At 45.7% G+C, this 19,502-nt stretch overlaps 1 long non-coding RNA gene across 2 annotated transcripts in view; it reads left to right on the forward strand.

Annotated features, from left to right (window-relative positions):
- LOC128322042 (uncharacterized) overlaps positions 1 to 19,502 on the forward strand; it is a 151,100-nt gene that overhangs the window by 986 nt on the left and 130,612 nt on the right. For both annotated transcript variants that reach the window (XR_008305490.1, XR_008305491.1), the window contains exon 2: positions 5,227 to 5,353. This is a non-coding gene — a long non-coding RNA (uncharacterized LOC128322042). The remainder of the gene's footprint in view (positions 1 to 5,226; positions 5,354 to 19,502) is intronic.

Here is a 19,502-nt window from a genome sequence, read left to right on the forward strand (position 1 = left end):
TGAACAATGCAAGAAAAGCTTAGTGGTGGCAGCAAAAGCTTTAAAATGGAGGAGAGAAGAACACTATTCTCTATAAAACTGGTCTCCACAGTCATATAATTATTAACTTCCCTAGTTTTGGGAACAGTCATTAGTAATGACTCATTAGTAGTGAGTGGTGAGCAGAGTATGGCTCGTCACACGGCTGTATGCCCCAGGGCCAACAAAACCAGTTTGTTTGGAGGAAGGGCTTGATCAACCTTACTCGTTTTTGCCACTTTTTTACCCCAGGCTTTGATGTACATGAGGAAGAGTGTTTTGCCCTGAATTTCATTGAGCCTTAGTAAAGTATGTAATTCCTCAGCATGCACCTTTGATGTTTCCTATCTCCTTCCTTTTCATACTTCCAAAGGTTTTCAGGTCACTGCTTTGAGCAACTTGGGGACCATGCATCTCTTGCTGGCAAGGGAGCTCCTGTTACTTTTGTGCCCTTGACTAGAGTTGGGTTGGACTGTAGTCCAAGTCCAAGTCCATTTTTCCTTCAATCCAAATAAAATTAGCTATTTTTGAAGAGTCTCCCCAATATTTCCCCCCAATATTTTGCACAGTAACAAGCCATTCAAATCTCCAAGATTACTTTCAGTAGTCACCTGGAGATGGATGCTAATTCCTTGAGACTCCTGGCCAAACCTGAAGGGCTGGCAGCTCTAACTAGTGAGCCTGGCCCATGCCATTTCCAATTCCTTGCTCTTTGCTGGTGGAATGACCAGCTTTAGCTGACTGGAGGGAATGAAGGATACACACACACACACACACCTCAACTTCTACCATGAGCTAAAAAAATGAAATGTCACACTGAAGTGGAAAAGAGGAGGATAGAAAATCAGCTGTAGACAATAGAACTCTCTCTCTCTCTCTCTCTCTCTCTCCTGGCCACTGGCCAACAGTTATATTTTTTTTTCACGTTTATGCCCCCTCCCTTTGTAAAAAAACCTTCTTTTAAGTATTCTCATGTTACATTCAAGGAAACTGAGAATGGGCGGCATGCCTTGCTTTCTGGCTAGTTCTCACCTCCCTAGTCAGGAAATCCTGCCTCTCTGTCGATGTTGTTTGCCTCTCTGTCTCAGGAGAGTTCAACTTGAAAAACTGCTGTGGCTTTCTAAAAGCCAAGAGGTGTCTTTGTTCCCCCCACCCCGTTACTAAATGTGTTTTCATTGTTAGGGTAGTTAACCTGAAATGGCTCACTGATTGCCACCTCAGAAAACTAAATCTCTAACCCCTTAATTGCTTTTACACCTTGGGCCTGGAATTCACTTTGCAGAAGCGCACAGCAGGCAACGTATGGGTCAGCCCCTGCTCAGCCTCCCCCCTCCATGCTCTGCTCTTATCCAAGTGGCTGAGCCAATCTTCCAACTGAGCCTTCTGTGCTGAAGTGAATAGACTGGACTGGAGAGCTCTGGACAAAGCTGCAGAGTTCTGCTCAGCCATGAAGCTCATTCAGTTTCCCTGGGCTAGTCAGATCCTCCCAATCAAAGCTACCTCACCAGGCGGCTGTTGTGAGCATAAAGCTGGGGAGGGGACTATGTGTGCCATCCTGAGCTCTTGGGAGGAAAGGTGGGATAATAAAGAAATAAGATCACAGGGAAGTAAAAGGAGGGAAATATTAAGGCTATTCACACGTGCAGCCTAACCCAGGCTAGAGCAGCCCAGCCTGGGTTAGAGTGCACGTGTGAAGTGCTGGGAGCAAGGTTGCTTCTGGTGCTGCCCCTGTGCCAATTCCCACTTTTAAACCCAGTGTTTAGCTGAGGTTAAGTGAACCTGTGGCTTGCTTAACCTCAGCCAGCGATCGTCTGGGCAATCGCCACCAGGTTAAACGGTTTCCCCCGAGCCCGCCACTGTTTCTGGTAGTGAGCAGTGGGGGGAGGGGGAGGAATGGCTGCCACGCTTGTGCCTCAAGGCACCCTGGGAGGCAGGAGGGGGTTAAGTTCTCCTGTTCCTAGCGCTACCCTTTGCCACGCTGCTGCTCGTGTGGGCACGCAGCACTGTGAAGGCAACAACGACCACTGCTCGTCTGCCAGGGAAGGCCTTTCCTGCAGCCCTCCCAGCAGCCGCCATGAGGTCATCTGTAGAAGTTCAATTTTTACCTCTGCTAACCGAGCAAAAAGGCACCTTTTTAAAGTGGCGATTTTCTTATATTTAGCAGGGGGAGAGCAACAGGCCCTATCCAACCCCAGCACAGCATCCCTCCAGTAGCTGTTGCTTGTGTCTACCTTACATTTCTTTGTACATTGTGACCCCTTTGGGGTCAGAGGACCATCTTATTTATGTATTATTTATTTTTCTATGTAAACTTTGATTGAAGAATGGTATATAAATATTTGTTGTATGACTGCTACTCCTACTACTATTTGTAGTTGAAGAAGAAGCTTTTTCTGTCCTCCCTATGCTCTCCTCTCATGCCTTGTTGATACTGTTGGAAGTGAAGGACTTTGCGCTGTCTCTTGTCTCAATGACAGCGGAGGACAGACTAGTGAGTCAGAGGGCTAGAGGATCAAGACATTGGTCATCCCTTCTCTACTGCTCTGACACAATCCCTTTGGAATGTAGATTGCTAATCCTAGGGAGTTCCTTCCTTCCTGCCACTTCCTCTTCTCTTCTCTTCCTTCTACCTTGCAACATACAAGCTCCTCTTCCCTGCACCATGTGTGCAGAGATGCAGAATCCATCTGCATCGAGCTAGCTAGCTAGATTAGAGATCCTAACTCCTCACTTTCCTATCTAGAATGGAGTTCTTTAATAAATGCCATATATATTGATTTGAAACTATGAACTGGCTTCAAGTTACGTTACTCTCAGCATACACACATGCCTAACTAAATTCCGCTGTGTTGTGCCTCTGTGCACAGGGGCGTAACGATAGTGGGAGCAGGCAGGGCACGTGCCCTGGGTGCCACCCCGGCGGGTCATGGGGGGGTGCCAAAAAGTGGCTTTCCCCCCGCCCCCCTGGATCGCCCGCCACCGTGGCGGGCGGCGGCGGGTCATCCGTGGCCCGCCGAGTACGGCGGTGGCTGGTGGCTGGCGTGGTGGCGATGGGCTGTAGCGCGGCCCGAGCGGCGGCGGCGGATCGCCCGCCGTGCTGAGGAGTGCAGGCAGAATGACGCCGAGCCTGCGACGCCGGGCCAGGAGGCAGGCTTGGCGTTGCTCTGCCTGCACTCCTCGGCGCGGCGGGCGATCCGCTGCCGCCGCTCGGGCCGCGCTACAGCCCATCGCCGCCACGCCAGCCAGCCACCAGCCACTGCTGTACTCGGCGGGCCGCGGGCGACCCGCTGCTGCCGACCGCCACATCACCGCCGCCCGCCCACCGCACTCGGCGGGCGACCCATTGCCGAATCGCCGCCACCGCCGGCGATCTGCCGCCTGGGGGGAGCCGCTGCGCCCTCACAGGTATGTGGGGGCTGGGGGGGCCGGGGGCGCCATTTCAGGGCCAGAGCTTGCCCTGGGCGCCGTTTCCCCCCGATACGCCACTGTCTGTGCACTCTCCTATAATGAAAAAGGGTTTCTCCTACCAGAGAGAATTCCCAACAGATATCTAGTAAGATTATGAACAGGGACTTGTCTTTTTAAAAAATTCTGTGCAGTGCTTAGTTTATTTAAGCACAAGTAATCAAACAAACATAGAAATCAAATGGAGTTTTAACGTATTGCAAGCTTCATTTCCTTTTGACAGATAGAAAGGATGTCAAAATGTATCTTTAGGGGGAGGTAGTTTTCGGCATCATTTTAATCCATGTAGTATACTCGTTTGCCTATACCTGGTAGACCTGATTTCAGCCTTGTACATCAGCCCACCCCAGCATAATATATGACCTGGAGTGTCCACTCATAAATCCCACCTGAATTATCTGTGCACCCTCTTTTTATGTGTGTGCTGTTCAGATCCCTTATGAAGCTGCCTTCTTCAGAATCATATCATTGGTCAGCTCTTCAGGGATCTTTTCCCTGCTGTATTTGGAAATGTCAGGACTTGAACTTGGGAGCTTCTGTGCACAAAGCATGTGCTCTGCCAGAAGCTCCCAAATGTAAGTCCTGAGACTGAGCTACACCCCCATCTCCAGCTACATCCCCACCCCATCCCACCCCATCTCGGGATACCTTAAATTACACTTTGTGATGTTTTGCACATGGAGGGAGGCACAGATGACTGTGAGATTCACTTATGCCTCTACTTTTGGCCTGCTTCAGCTACAGGCTATATTCTTGGAAGGTGGTGCATATCCCTAACTTGATAGGGACTTGAGTATGTAAACGAGTCCAATACTGTTTGCAAAATTAGAAATAGGAAGCTGCCTTATACTGAGTCAGATAATTGGTCTATCTAGTTCAGTATTATCTACACTGCCTGGCAGTGGTTCTCCAAGGTTTCAGGCAGGAGTTTTTCCCAGTCTCACCTAGACATGTCAGGGATTGAAACTGTTACCTTCTGCATCCAGAGCAGATGCACTGAGCTACAGCTCCATCCTCTGAGGGGAATATCTTACAGCAGACAGAGCAAACATGTAGTCATCCATCCAAATGCAAACCAAGGTGAACCCTGCTTAGCAAAACAGATAATTCATTCTTGCTACTGCAAGTCTGACTTGCAGCTGGATCTGTATGTATGTTAAGGAGCAAGATTCTTCCTGCTCAGACATTTGTGAGGAAGAGAGGAGGGCTGGATTCAAACAACTTATTGGTTGGATTCCTCTCTAGGCTGTTGTACAAGCACTCTGTAGGACCTGGGTCTCTGTACAGAGCTGTGTGCTAGCAGGCAATACAGACTAGCCCACAGAGCATTCCTCCTGCAGTGGGCAATATTTGTAAGTATTCATTCAAGAGTGTCTGATGATGCATATCAGACTCGTCAAAAAGTTTCTATCCATGCAAATGGGCCCTTTGGAAATGCCCATTGCTCCAAACAGCATGAGTACATGGTAATAAGATCGTCCCCCCATGCCTCTAACTGTGGTAGATTTTTTGGATAATTTACTTTACTCACTGAGGTAACCCAAGCGATGCCGGCACTTCGAGATTTCTTGCTGTGTCAATATTTAGTGCAAGGCAACCAGATCTCTTTCTTTCACCAGCCTCGAGGGCCCTTAAGGAATTCAGAGGAAAGGACCTGAGGAACAGCTGGAGGAGGAGGGGTTATTTCTATTTTTTCCTTGTAATCCATCTCATATTTTTCTGTTGTTCACTTTGCTTATTCAGCAGGCTGTTGAGTTGACGAACAACCCAGAGATGCCAGTCAGACCTTCAATGGCCTATTTTGAGGGGAAATCCTATTGCTTAAGTAAAGAATGGCAATGACACCAAAATTTAAGTCCTGCGGTCAAAGGTATGTATAATGTGAATTGTAAAGTGTGCATGTGGCAATTGCATTGTTTCAGGTAGTGGTATTTAAATCTAAGATGTTAATGAGGCTGCAGGGTCCTGTTAGTGTGTAGAATTTTGAATGGTCAATGAAAATGGTGAGCAAGATATGGGTTATGAGGGCCTAGTCACATGTCTGGAATCTGGGGAGAAGTGGCTGGAAGGGAAAAGGTTAAGTGTCTCCCCCTCACTGCTTCTCTTCCCTCAATTGGCTCTCCCTAAAGCAGGTCTTTCTAGAAGTGGCTGTCAGTCCATTATTTTTTATTTACTATTTAAAATATTTACACACACACATGACACCAGCAAACTGACATTAGGAAGGATGCTATGCTAGGCTGAATAGGACAATTGCTATCCCTCTGCTAAATAGAAGAGAACCAATATTTAAAAGTACCATCTGTGCCCGATAGAGTGCTGGACTAGGACCGGGTAGACCCGAGTTCAAATCCCCATTCAGCCATGAAACTAGCTGGGTGACTCTGGGCCAGTCACTTCTCTCTCAGCCTAACCTACTTCACAGGGTTGTTGTGAAAGAGAAACTCAAGTATGTAGTACACCGCTCTGGGCTCCTTGGAGGAAGAGTGGGATATAAATGTAACAATAACAATAACAATAATTAATAATAGTAGTTAGGCCCTGCAGTCTGCAGCAGAGAGCCTGGCTTTATGCAGGACCTAATTTGTGGCAGGGAGGGGCCTGGTGGACGTTGTTTTGGATTGGGGTGGGTGGGTGTTTGCATTTGTTAAGTTTTTGTTGTGTGCCCGATGGGCTTATGGAAGCGTCTCTTGTAACAACTGTAGCATACTATGAGCTTGATCCATATGCTGGTGATTGTATGAGTTAGGTGGTGCATTGTTCTTCATTGTGAGAGGCAGAGGATGGTAGCTATGGAGTGTGGGCCAGCTCCAGGATCCGGAGAGGTGTGTGTGTGTGTGGGGGGGGAGGCTTGGCAACCTGATCTATGTGGGCCCCCTCACCCATGGATGAGTCCTGAGAGTCACTCCACTACCAACTCACAAAGGCTGTGGGCACAGAGGTGTTCTCTGAGGTACCAGCAGTAGGCCTTTGGCAGCAGCCCTGTGATGCAGGCCCTGAGAGTTGGGTTGTTCCCATTATTTTCTCGGATCCCAGCTACTCTAGAATTGAGCTGGCAGAGCTTGGAAGACTGAAATGTGTTGTTGTTGTTTGTTTTAAATATAGGTCTTTTAAACTTGCTTTCACATTATTGATATAAAATATCACAACCCAGCTTGAATTTTTAAGACCGGAATGAAATCCAAATTATATAAATACTAGCGTATGATCTTGCCATATGGTCACAGAGAGAAAAGGGAAGCTCATAAAAAGAAAACCAACCAAGTGGGTGCCACACACATTCTTGCTACAGCCATGCCCAAGCAGACTCTAGGATCCTCTGCTGCATCATAGTGATAGCCCTAAATGCCATTTGTGAATGAACAAGAGCTGTGAAACTCTGCCTGCGGTTACATCTTCAGGCATACTCATGGCCTAATTTAATTGTGTCTGGCATGGTTACTGAGACACTGAGCCACAGATTCATGGCCACAGATTCTTGGGTAGGAGAGGGTTAATCCAGAAACCCGTGGTTGTCTGGGGCAGCAGGAGTCCTCCTGACCCAGCAGATCCAAACCTACCTGGGTAGCTCAGATATGCTAACCAGGTTAAAAGTGTGGTAGAACAAAAACCTTTTGTTTTGGTTGTCTGTGCAGCCAACACATTTCAAACTGTTCCCTGGCTGCCAGAGGCCATGTTAACCATAGACTTGGCGGGAAAGCAGGACCAGGGAGAGGAGAGCTGTTGCTGTACTAAGGACTGCCTCTCTGCTGCTCATGCAATGAATTGTGGGATACTGGAGGACCCTCAGGTTTTTATTTCCACCCAGAGTGTGTGGCAGCTTGTTCGTGTGGGGGTTGGGTAAGTAAACCCAACCGGGAGCTTGGATTGTCTGGGAGACACAGGGTATGAACATGCCTCCCCTCCAGCCCACCCCCAAATGATCATGAGCACAGGCTCACTGCCTTATTCAGAAATGGTGGGCCACTTAAGATGTCACGTGGAACTATGGTTAAATTCTGGTTCCATGTGATGTTTCAAAGTTTCAGGAATCTTTTAAAAATGGAATTAAAGTCAATTGTTGAAAATTAGTCACTTTCAAAATCCTGGCAGCCATTCCAAATGCATAATCATGTACTCTGAGCTCCTTGGAGGAAGCATGGGGCACAAATAAATAAATAAATAAATGCTCAATGCTTTCAACAAATTCACACTTTCATCAACAAATCTTGTTCTCTTGATATCTGCATTCTTGCAACATACTACCTTTTGGTTCCAAACCACTTGTCTGCTCATGATACTTTACCCTTTTGTTCCAAACACCTTTACTCTCAAAAGCAAAGTATGTGCAGCTTCAAGACTTTGAAACCCATGATGCAGTGCAGCTATGAGCAAAGCATAAGTGTGCAACATCATCTGTGAGCTATGAGCAAAACATGTGTGTGCAAAATCAAAGCATTGACTTGCAAATCTCTTAAGAAAACAGAATCAGTCAAAATCTGAATGAGCAGAAAGACTTATTCATGACATTTGTTGCTCAGAGCTGGGAGAACAGAATTTAAAACTGAGTGCCACCTGCAGGTTTGATGAGAGAGAGATATGCAGTCTCCCAAATCTCCTGGACAAAGCCACCATTACACTAGACCTTCCCAAGCATAATGGTTAATGAATGCAGCCTTGTGATTAGTTTTTGGCTGAGAATACAGTATAAATAAGTGATTCAAAAGGAGAGACCACTAATACCTGCTCTTGAGTGGAGCTTTGAGGATTAGAGCTGAAGACTGCATAAGTGACCACAAAGACGCATTAACTTAAAAAGGAAAACACTTCCAGTGCAAAGGAGGAAATGTGGTGCTAATGAATCATGTGTAGCATATTTTAATGTTTTCAGTGGAACAGATAAACAGAGCTTCTGCTAAAGTATTTTTCCCTCCAGGCCTAAGCAACAAAATCAGCTACAAAGACTGGGATGTGAAAGTGACGGACTTAATCCCATAGAATTCAGGTTTAAGAACTGGTGAAGGCTGCCAAGTGCCAACATCATTCCAGTAAAATGCTGAACGGGCATTAGGTCTTAAGAGCACTTTTCTGAAACCACTGTGGCTATTCATGTATCTGGTTTAAATAAGGGGTGGGTATCCAGCTTAAGGAGGATCATACATCTAAATCTTGGAGAAGTGGGTGGATAAGCAGTAATATGACTGATCTCAGAATGATGCCTCGGTTATAGGCAGTTACCATGGAGGATGAACAGCCTGCCCATATGCTGCCACTGTAGCTGTAGTAGTAGAGGCAGGCTCTTATGCTGCTGTAGCATTCTATGATAGGTAAAGGGGACTAAAGCCATGTCCTAAAAGCCCTACTGACCCATCCATCCCTAATTACAGAGCTGTGCTGGTTCTGGGGCAGCACTGCTTTTGACGGTGCAATATAAAGATGGCCTCCTCCCAACCCACATGCATAGGACAAGTAGCAGTGGAGCCAATGACTGTTGCTCCAAGGTCACCAAGCAGAGCAAGGCAATGGGTCTAAAGCATAGCTCCCTGTATTGGGATGTTTGCACAGGACAGCCATCTTATGTTTCATTGTCATTGTTCAACAGAGGGCAACCTGAGTGATAAAGGTTTTTTTTTTTTTGCAGAGCAAGCTAAAAGAGAAGGGGGCATGTAATGTCATCATCTGCCTTTGGGGCCAATTCAGTGTTGTAGGATAAACAAAATATTCATTCATTCATTCATTCATTCATTCATTCATTCGATTTCTATACCACCCCTCCAAAAATAGCTCAGGGCGGTTTACACAGAGAAATAATAAATAATAAGATGTCTCCCTGTCCCCAAAGGGCTCGCAATCTAAAAAGAAACTAAGATAGACAGCAGCAACAGTCACTGGAGGTACTGTGTTGGGGGTGGATAGGGCCAGTTACTCTCCCCCTGCTAAATAATAGAGAATCACCCCGTTAAAATGTCACCACATTAACTTGGCCTCTTTGCCAAGTTAGCAAGGGTTAATAGAATCTGGAGATGGGATAACTTGCCACAAAGTCATTCTTTATTTGTTTACTACATTCCACCTTCTTCTGTGTCATGGCTGCTTGTCTGGAGCTTATAGGGAGGTTAGCTATCCTGGAGAGCGGAGTGCCAATCTGCCCCATCTGTTCAAGCTCCAGGTAGTCTCTCTCGGCAGGACAACCCCCACATCTGCCTGCTTGTGTGGCCTCTACCTGGCCCTCCTTAAGAGTAATAGATAGGATCTTTGATTTGCCCCTAGATTTAACTGGTGCTCGGTGAGGTTGGGCTTTGGCCACACCCATGGTTTGCCTTGGGATACTGCCCCCTGATGGCTGAGGTGTAGGCTTCTTGTGTGTCTCTGCCCCAGGATCCTGCCCTGTGGCTTCAGCGCTCGTCCTCCTTTATCTGGCAGGGGTGACAGGGCAATTGGGTAGAGTCCCCCTCCCCTCCCCTTCTCCCTCTCTCTCTCCTTATGGAATACTTGAGCTTCATCATCTCTTATATAATGCATCAGAATCACAATGAGGCAGCAAATCTTTTGATTTGCTGAAAAACTAGGGCTGGCTCATTATTAAAGACTGAATAAAAATATCTTTAAAAATATTAGTATATTTTGAAGTAGTTTTAAAAAAAAATCTTTCAGGATGATTTATTAAAAATAAAATGTAAATTATTGATGATAAAATTCTTTCATCTTTCAGCATAATTTCCCCCTCTCTACTTTATGTAATATATAAATACCCATCAATTTCCTATCCAAACCACTCCCCCTTTAAATTTAGCACTTAGCAATAGCAATAGCACTTACATTTATATACCGCTTTATAGCCGGAGCTCTCTAAGCGGTTTACAATGATTTAGCATATTGCCCCCAACATTCTGGGTACTCATTTTACTGACCTCGGAAGGATGGAAGGCTGAGTCAACCTTGAGCCCCTGGTCAGGATCGATCTTGCAACCTTCTGGTTACAGGGCTTGTAACCTTCTGGTTACATTTAAACAAACAAATACAAATACAAATACAAACAGACTCCGATCACAGATTCATCCAACTGCGCTTTCTACAAAAATATCTGCCACAGGGCATAGAATTCCAAATTACCTGGAACTTGTCATTAGCTCTCCTCTTAAAATAAGCGATTCTCTCATAAGTACACCTAAATTGTATGAAAATACCTCTGGAGCTCACTGCTTATGATTTTATTTAAACAATACTCAAGCTTTTAGTTTGTGATTTAGGTTTTGGCTACTCATACCCCAGCTTGTATCTGGTACAGGGATGTGGAAAAACCATCTTGGGAGGAAATCTGAAATACACTTTGAATTTTTTTTTAAGAGGAATTTCAGTCCTGATTAAGGATCAAAGTAAAAACAGTACTGTATAATACGTTCTCAATTTTGTCAGATTCAGTTATAGTCTGCTTATTTAGTTGTGAGCAGTCTTAAACCAGATAGGTTGCTTTGGCTTTTTAAAAGAACTTGCTTTGCCAATGTGTTGTTTCGCTCTCCTCTCTCTCTCTTTCTCCTGGGGAGGAGGTGGAGCTGTAGCTCAGTGGTAGAGCATCTGGTTTGCATACAGAAGGTCCAAGGACCAGTCCCTGGCAGCATCTCCAGGCCGGGCTGGGAAAGACTCCTGCCTGAAGCCAGTCAGTTTTGACAGTACTGAGTTAGATGGACCAATGGTCTGTCTTGATATAAGGCATCTTCTTCTGTTCCTAAGTGCATCTAGCTTACTTCTCGAAGGTTATGTGTGAGCACACTTTTTTTTTTTAAAGCTGTATTTTAAAACCACTAAATAGGCTATCATTCTTTAAAGCAAAACAAGCAGCACTTCCCCAACACTTGGGTGAAGAACCAGAGATGTCACAGGCCAATCAAGGGTCAAAACATTACTTTTTCTTTCAAACAACATTGCCTCGATCCTGTTGTGCTCAGTGTTTTCATTTATCCCTCTTGAAGCCAAAATACATTCCAGATGTGCTTTGCAAGAGCTCCCACAAGGTCACCGCCAAGCTGAGGTGTTCTGAATGACCTCTGCTGATCTTAAGGTGCATTAGAGGAGGGAGGGCCTATTCCCTGCTGCCTCTGTTGAGCTGGAACTGTCATTATGGATAAAATCTAACTTCTTTGGCTGAAAGGTTGTGTTTTGATTTTTCAAGTCTCTGGCCACAATTTGGTCCAAATCTTATTGTCCTTGTAGAAATCAAGTTGAGGAACTAACAACTTCTACTCCTACCATGGTCTCCCCATACCAAAGCTAGTCTCCAAACACTTTTTATGGGGAAAAGGACAAGGGACATATCAAATAAAGTTTATTTGAGACAGAATATCATGTTTTTAATTGACAGTTTATATTACTGAATTTCAATCTTGGTAGTTGCATGCAAAGGGAAAAAGCCATGCTGCTGCTCACATGGGGAGTCATAATAATTGAAAAGTGAACGAATTTGCTCCACTGATAATACTGTTCCCCTTCCACTTGTTTAAAAGCATCAGACCTAAACTGTGATGCCAGTTTTCATGAAAAATGAATGATAATATACAATGGTTTTTTACACCATAACATTGTTCCCCATAGCTAGGGCTATCAAAAGAAAAAAAGAAAATAAAAAAGACACTAGAGATGTGCTATCAGTTTGGGTCTGGTGCTTTTAAAAGGTTGAAAGGGAACAGTAATCAGTGGAACAATTTAGTTCACCATCTGAGATATTGAAAGCCCCCGTGTGAACCTTGAATGTAATTTTGTCCCCCTTTGCATGCAAAATTTGAGGCTGAAATTCAGTAGTTACACAGAGCTTCAGTTTCCTGAAGTAAGACTTTAATTCTAAAGTTTAATTCTTTTTGAGGAATGCAATTTGTAGCACAAAGGACAAGTGAGAGGGACCCAGGATCTGGAGGACCTGAGAACAAAGCCCTGCACTAGGCCCCACTTGAAGTGCCCATTGGTGTATATGAATTGCCCTCCGCCCCGACCACCACCACCACAATGGCTCCTGGAAAGGTTAAAAAAGGAGAAAATTGACACTTTCTCCAGAGGGGTGGGGCATGTAAAACAGTGACACTCTGCCAGGGCCCTACTGGGAGTCTCCTGGGCTATGGTGGGCAGCACTGATGAGAGTGGGTGGCTCAGACTTGGTTAATCAGGCAGGCCCTTCAATGGTTGTGGGCTCCTGGCCCATGCCTGATCTGACTGATGCTTGATGTCATTTTTGAATAAGAGACTGTCCTTCAAAATATGGAACATGAAATCACAATGTGCAAATCTGCAGGTTGTGTTCACTATTGTGCAATCTGTAGACCATGCAGGAAAAAGTGGCTCCTCATTGTAATGCAACATTCATACTTCCCTGGAACAATATGTTAGTGATAAAAAGAGAGAGTAGCAAGCAAGTACTCCATGAAAGTACTAGGCTGTGTCAGTGATTAAGGACTGCATATGTTAAGCCAAACAAGCAGGGACTTTAAGTCAAAAGCTTAATCAAGGAACATTTATTTTGAAGTTTTGACCTTTGGAGCACCATCTCTAAGGAACTGTAGGAAACTCAATGCCACAAAGAAGGGAGAAGGAAGCTTGTAGTGGTCAGCTTCTAAACCTCTTGCTTTCCCTTCTGCATTCTAAGTGATTGCTAGAAAGCATTTTTACAAAATTAACATTGACCTCTTTTATGGGAGGATTTGCAAGGGTCAAACAAACTGAGCAAGTGTATGGTGATTACAGGCAGCCATTGGAATATTTGTCCTTGATATGGTAGACCAAGACTTAGAAATAGGGCTGACCTTAGGTGAAAGAGTCAGACATGGCCTCTTCATCCATTTTCATGCCCTGCATCTCCTGGATCTGGTGTCCTCTCATTATATAACATGCTACCGGTGGCTTGTCAGGCCCCAAAAGTCTTCCATCAGACATACCTATTTTTTCAGCTGTACTAGCTAGACCTTGTTGGTCTTGCTAGAGACTATAGTTCAATATCTCCTTCCTGGAATTCTTAACAAGCCCTAGACCCCAAATCCTCTTGCCCAATCCTTTCTAGTTGAGGAGGAAGTTATCATGTCTGTGGTTAATCATATATGCTTGATTAGCCATAGAAAAACTACAGGGGATTTTCCAACTTGCAGCAGTGCCATTCCCCTTTGCAAATGAACCGTGCATGCTCACATTTTGTTGGAATTTGCTATAGACATTGAGGTGCTTCACATGATTGCTGTGAAGTGCCTCAATGAGGTCTATGGGGAGAGTGGGCTTAGCCCACTCTCCCTGCAGACAATCAGCAGCAGAGCCCTGGGTGGTTGGATGCCCACACGACTGCTGGCTCCGTCATGATTGCCGTCTCCGTCTTGCAACCTCCCGGCTGGGGGTCTATTCATGTGTCGCCACATGCCACGGCAACACACGAGCAACAAAATGGGGTTAACGGAGCGCTTGCTCCATTAACCTCATTTAATGGGAGGGTGTTTTAGGTGGGCTAGCCGTCTTGGGAGCCCTGGGCGCACACACAAGCCCAGTGGTTCCCATGATCAGTAGAAAGCAGGTTAGGCTCTCTTAGCCCACTTTCCGTTGATCGTGGGAATAGCCTCATTGATCTTGTTGCCTGGGAGACATATTTCAGGGCAGCACAGAGAACTCCTCTCTGCCCAAATGTTCCAATCACATTGGATCATGGGCTCATGATCTTAGTGCCCACTTTTACTTTAAACACCCCAAAATCCCTTGATTCTTGCTTAAAACAGGTTGAGGTTATGCTGGCATAGTGCCTACAGGTCTAAGCTATCAAGACACGCTGAAGCCAGGACACGCCCATACCTTGCTAACAAGGGATTATTCTATTCAGACCTAGGAATGTGCAAAATGTTATGGGTACAGAATGATCTGTACCCGAATCTGCCTGTTTCGGGTGATTTGTGCACAAAACAAATTGTCCATCTGCAAGTCCCGAAAGATTTGGCTCCAAAACAAATCACCTGAATTTTGGAGCTGAAAGTTTTGTTGTTTTGGGGCTCCATTTTGTGGCGATCTCCATGTAGTCTCCATTTTGTGTTTGCTGTCTATTTGAATTTCCCGCCCTTCCAAGCTTCAGATCAATGAATGAAAGCATGGGCTGATCTGCTGACGATTCCCTCGTGATTCCAGATTGGCTCTTTTGGCTCTTGCCACTCCTGACTGACCCCACATTGGCCAGGGGAAGGGTTGAAGAAGGGGCAAGGGGGTGTTCAAGGAGGGATTTTCAATTAGATTTAAAGAGGCAGCAGCCACCGTTCTGCCTTTCTGCCTCATGGGAGAAGAGCGAGCGAGCTTTTCCTTGCCTTGCCTTGCCATGCCATGCCTATTGCTGTCTTCCTTGCCAGCCTGAGCCCAGTCTGCCTTGCCACTCAGCCTGCCTGGCCCTACTGCTGCATGCAAGCCTGGGAATGGATTATATCTCCTACATTGCCTGTTTTTTGTTCCTGAGAAGAAGAGAATTCTTTTGTCACCTCCTTCCTGCTGCTGAGAGAATCACTTGCCTGCCTGTGCCTGCTGTGTCTGTGCCAGCCACCAGCCCCAGCCCCTGTGGTGGCCACCCTGTTTCCTCCCGATTTTCCAGACATTGCCCCCCACCCCCAAATCTGAAGACTGAAGAAGGAGAAGGAGATTGAAGAAGGAAGAGTAGACTCAGAGATCAAACCACAGAAGTGGACAACTGGACACACAACCTGGGTGAAGCCTTAGACTGAGTGAGTGTACCCATTCTCTCTCTCTCTCTCTCTCTCTCTCTCTCTCTCTCACACACACACACACACACACACACACACACACCTCTGGAATTCTGTATTCTTGGGTTTCCCCCCGGTTTGGAGGGAGGTTTTGTGTTGCAATTGAATTTTAAAAGTTGTGTGTTGTTTAGTTTAGAAGAGGTTTAAACAGGGGTTCTGTGTGGGAGGGATCCTCATTAGCTAGTACTTGTAGGTGGTTAGAAAGGTAGCGTAGCCTCGTGGTTTTAAAAAACAATTCTGTCTTTTTTCCCTTTCTAAAGATTTTGTTTGCATTTTTAAAAAACAGAAGCCTGTCCTCCAGCCCTCTGTGCCCGTAAGATTTTCTGCCCAGCAGCCTACAGGCTCTGGGTGGGCAGGAAAGCACAGACTCTAGCCTCCTCCCTGCACCCATTTACCCACCCCCACCCCTACCCCCAACTGCAGCATTCTGAGCCCATGGCAAAAATTAATCCTAAACCCACTAACCCTTCCACAGAGCACACATGTACAGGTATACTATGCTTCCCCCTACATAATCTCAAGTCTAGCAGTATATATATTATGCAATTCAAATGCCTTGGATGGTTTGTTGTTGTGCCTGTATTTTGGGGACCTCATGGATGGGCACAGGACATTTTCTCTCTCTGTATGTGGATTTCTTTGCAATGGAGATTGGGTCATATTGTGACTTCTAGCATCATCCTTATTTTTATTCAAACTAGATTGCTTGCATCTGCAATAGGTTGTGCTGGTGCCACAGGCTCCGATCCGTTGCAGAAATGTAAAAAAAAAAAAAAAGCACCAAAAATTGTGTGCCATTGTTGTCATCATCACTCTTTGTGTAGATGGGAGTGGGGGGCAAACCTCGCTGTTCCTCTGGCAGAATGCTGTTTTGCACCCTTCCTTACTTAAGCCGCTTTTATGGCCGGGTGCCACAGATGTAGCTGTGTCCGTTGCTTGTGGATGAAAAATGCTTGGGAGGGGGGGAGGGCAGGGCAGGGCACATTTGATGCAGTTGTTGGCCCTAGTCTGCTGCCCTAGTCTGCTGCATCTGTGATATAACACTTGCTTGCTTGCTTGTTGCTGGCTGCTGCTGTTACCCTGCATTGGGAGGGGGCACATGGGGCAGTGCATTTCATGGTTGTTGTTTCACACAGTTGTGTGTAGATCAATTGCATTTCTGGGGGAGGGGATGGTGGGACACAATGGGTGTGGTGAGTGACACCGTGGATGTGCATGACCTTTGGAATCCTTGTTTTTTTCAAAGCTCTGCTGTTGTTGATGTGTGCTGCATCCCCCCAATGGGACAATGGGGACAGACAGTGCCCATCTCTGCCTGTGGTGCCTCCTAGGAGTGCCACAGTGGGTCGGGTGGTAGTGCCCCAATGAGTGCCTGCTACCATCAGGTTTCATGGGCAAAGGGTTGATTTTTAAAGAATTTTGGAAGTTTGTGCATCTTTGGGGTAGATTTGAGGCAGAAAATGGGCTTTGGGGGCAGAAGAGTGGGTCAGGTGGTAGTGCCCCAATGGGTTCCTGCTACCATCCAGACTCCAAAGTAATTGGGCAAATGGGTGATTTTTAAAGAATTACTGAAGTTTGTGCATCTTTAAGCTTTCCCCCCATAGGGAATAATGGGGATTTCAGCAGCCCCATAAATCCACTTGGGGGGCACTGGGGTGGCCCAGAGCAAGTGGTGGTGTAGTGCACATAGGGTGCCAACTACCCCCATACCCACAAACCCATGGGCTACTGGGTTTTATTGTTTCTGAGGTGTTCCAGGAGTAGATTCTCTGGTAGCAAATAAGAGTGGATTCACTGTTTTTCATTGAAAATGAATCCACTCTCCTAGCTGCCCTCAGAGTGATTCAGTTCAAGAAGCAATAGATTTCTTTGTCTTTCATGAAATCTGCCACCCTCTGAATAAGCAAGAATGGCTTGGAAACAGTCTCAGGGCACATTTCAAGGTATATCTACCTTTAGCCATAGCACATGGCCTTGGAATCTGTTTGGATCACTATCCTACAGACTCTCATATATGTGTAGTCCTTTGCTCCTCACTCCTCACCTCCGCTTTCCTGCCTGTTCCCTGTGAGGAGGCCTGTCTGCCAACGTGCAACAGATGCACCAACTTACCTGGGAAAGATAGGTAAACTAACTTCTTGCCCTTCTAAGTCTCCTTGCTGCTTCTCTCCCTTCTCTGCCTCCCTCCCGATTCCCAATCACTTTTCACTGCAAGCCTTAAACCAGGCTCTGGTGTAAGATTTACTCTTAATTATAACTTAATTAACCTGATTTACTCTTAATTAGAACTTAATTACTCTGATTTACTCTTAATCAGAACTTAAGCTAAATTATTTCCAGTAAGACTCATACTTATAATATCAGCCAAGATTGATCGCATTGCCTGACTAATTGTTTGCCTTCTGTGCCCTCATTTTACCCTTAATAACGCCTTTGAACTATATTCCTGTCTTTCGTTTTTCCAATATGCCAAAAATTGCTCAAATTGATACTGGAACCGAATTGGTACCCAAGCCAAGCTAATTTCCCCAAGTCAAGCCAAAAACATAGTTGCAGTGTGTAGACAGCATCTCGGGGCAGTTCTGGTAACAATCTGACATGCTTGTATATATTTGAATATGACTGTGTACTGGATTGGGGAGCAGTCAGAGATTATTCTCATGATCGCTAAAAAGTGGGCTAAGGGAGCCTAGCCTGCTTTCTAGAGACCGTGAGAACCACCAGGCTCGCAGGCGAGCCTGGTGGTTCTCAAGTGGTTAACCCGCTATGGAGCCCTCCCCAAAGCCCAGGTTAGTGGAGTGAGTGCTCTGCTAACCTGGGCTCTAGGACCGTGTGTTGCCGTGGCGAGACTCTGCGTCACAGCAACTCATGAGGAGACCCCCACCAGGAGGTTAAAAAGCAGCCGCCCCCACTCGGGGGTCTCTGCTGAAACTTCTGGGGGCCACATGGCCCCCAAACTCCCAAGCCCCCGCCAGCTCCGTGATGGAGCCGGCAGTCATGTGGGCAGCCGATCCGGCCACCTAAGACTTCCCCTCCGGTCGTCTGCGGGGAGAGCGGGCTAAGCCCACTCTCCCCGCAAATTCACTCTGGGTGAGTCTCACCGATCGTGAGACTCGCCTCACTGTGTTTGTCTCCTTCTCACTTACTGACTTAAAATTCAAACTGAGAGGTCCTCCCTCTTTCTGCACAAGAGACAGCTTGTTTATTGTTTTCTTTGCCTATGTTGTGTGAGTAATAAATATCAAACTCCTGTTTCTCAGTTAAAGTTGCTTCTTGTTCAATTACTTATAGAGGATAAGTAATTTCTCTGCAACACTTTTCAGAGTTATCCTTTTCAGAGGATTCTTTGCTGTATGCCACCAAAATGAACAATATCGATTTGGCACTACTTGCCTCTTCTCTTGCTTTGGCATGCTACATCTCAACATAAAAACAACCATTCTGATTTTTGAAGGTGTCCCAAACAAAAGATCTTTAAAGAGATCATCAACAAATGTTTGCTGCCCTAGCAGCCAGCTGCACACACTCTAGGGGTACAAGCTATTTCTTGGAATAGTTTTGCAGTTTATTGGAAATGATGGAACCATAGATATTACAGATGGAAAAAAGCCCATTAGGTCATCCTACTTACTCCCCTGTCAGTTCAAAATGACTCCCTATAGTGTGTTCCTGCAGCCAGGTTTCAAGTGACCCAAGCATTTGTGGCTGCCATAGCATCCTCAGAGTGAAACATTGTTTCTGTGATTCTGTGAAGAGTTTTAAAGTGTTCCTCAGCAATGGTGGAAAACACACGTGGAGAGGAAAAGCCCTCCAGCTAATAATCGTTTCGCATACAACACTGAAACATGTGTAAGCCATTAGAATTTAACCTTTCACTGGAAACACGCTAACCTGTGCCCTGTAAAATCCTAATTAATGGGCTCTTTTGAAAACAGCATATCCAACCAATATCCAGGAACGGCTCACATATGTTTTTTTCTGGATGGGAATGCATTGACCACAGGGAGAACTGTGCTCAGTTAAATCATATCACAATGCCTGAAACGTCTCCCTTACTCTTTGGTTGCACTGTGAAACGTGGTGGGATGGACTTTACCTTTGTACTTAAACAGGTCAGGAGCAGAAGTGTGTATTCCTTCAAAGAGAAGACTTCATTTCTGCCACCTCCTCACTTTAATTCATCTCTCAACAGGAGAGCAGGAGTTAAAAAGCAACTGAAGAATGCGTGAGTGGCGTGAGATTGTGGGCTCATGCCTCACTCTACCTCTGAAAGTGGAATCT

This window comes from Hemicordylus capensis, chromosome 4 (genome assembly GCF_027244095.1).
Source record: "Hemicordylus capensis ecotype Gifberg chromosome 4, rHemCap1.1.pri, whole genome shotgun sequence".
Lineage (NCBI taxonomy): Eukaryota > Metazoa > Chordata > Lepidosauria > Squamata > Cordylidae > Hemicordylus > Hemicordylus capensis.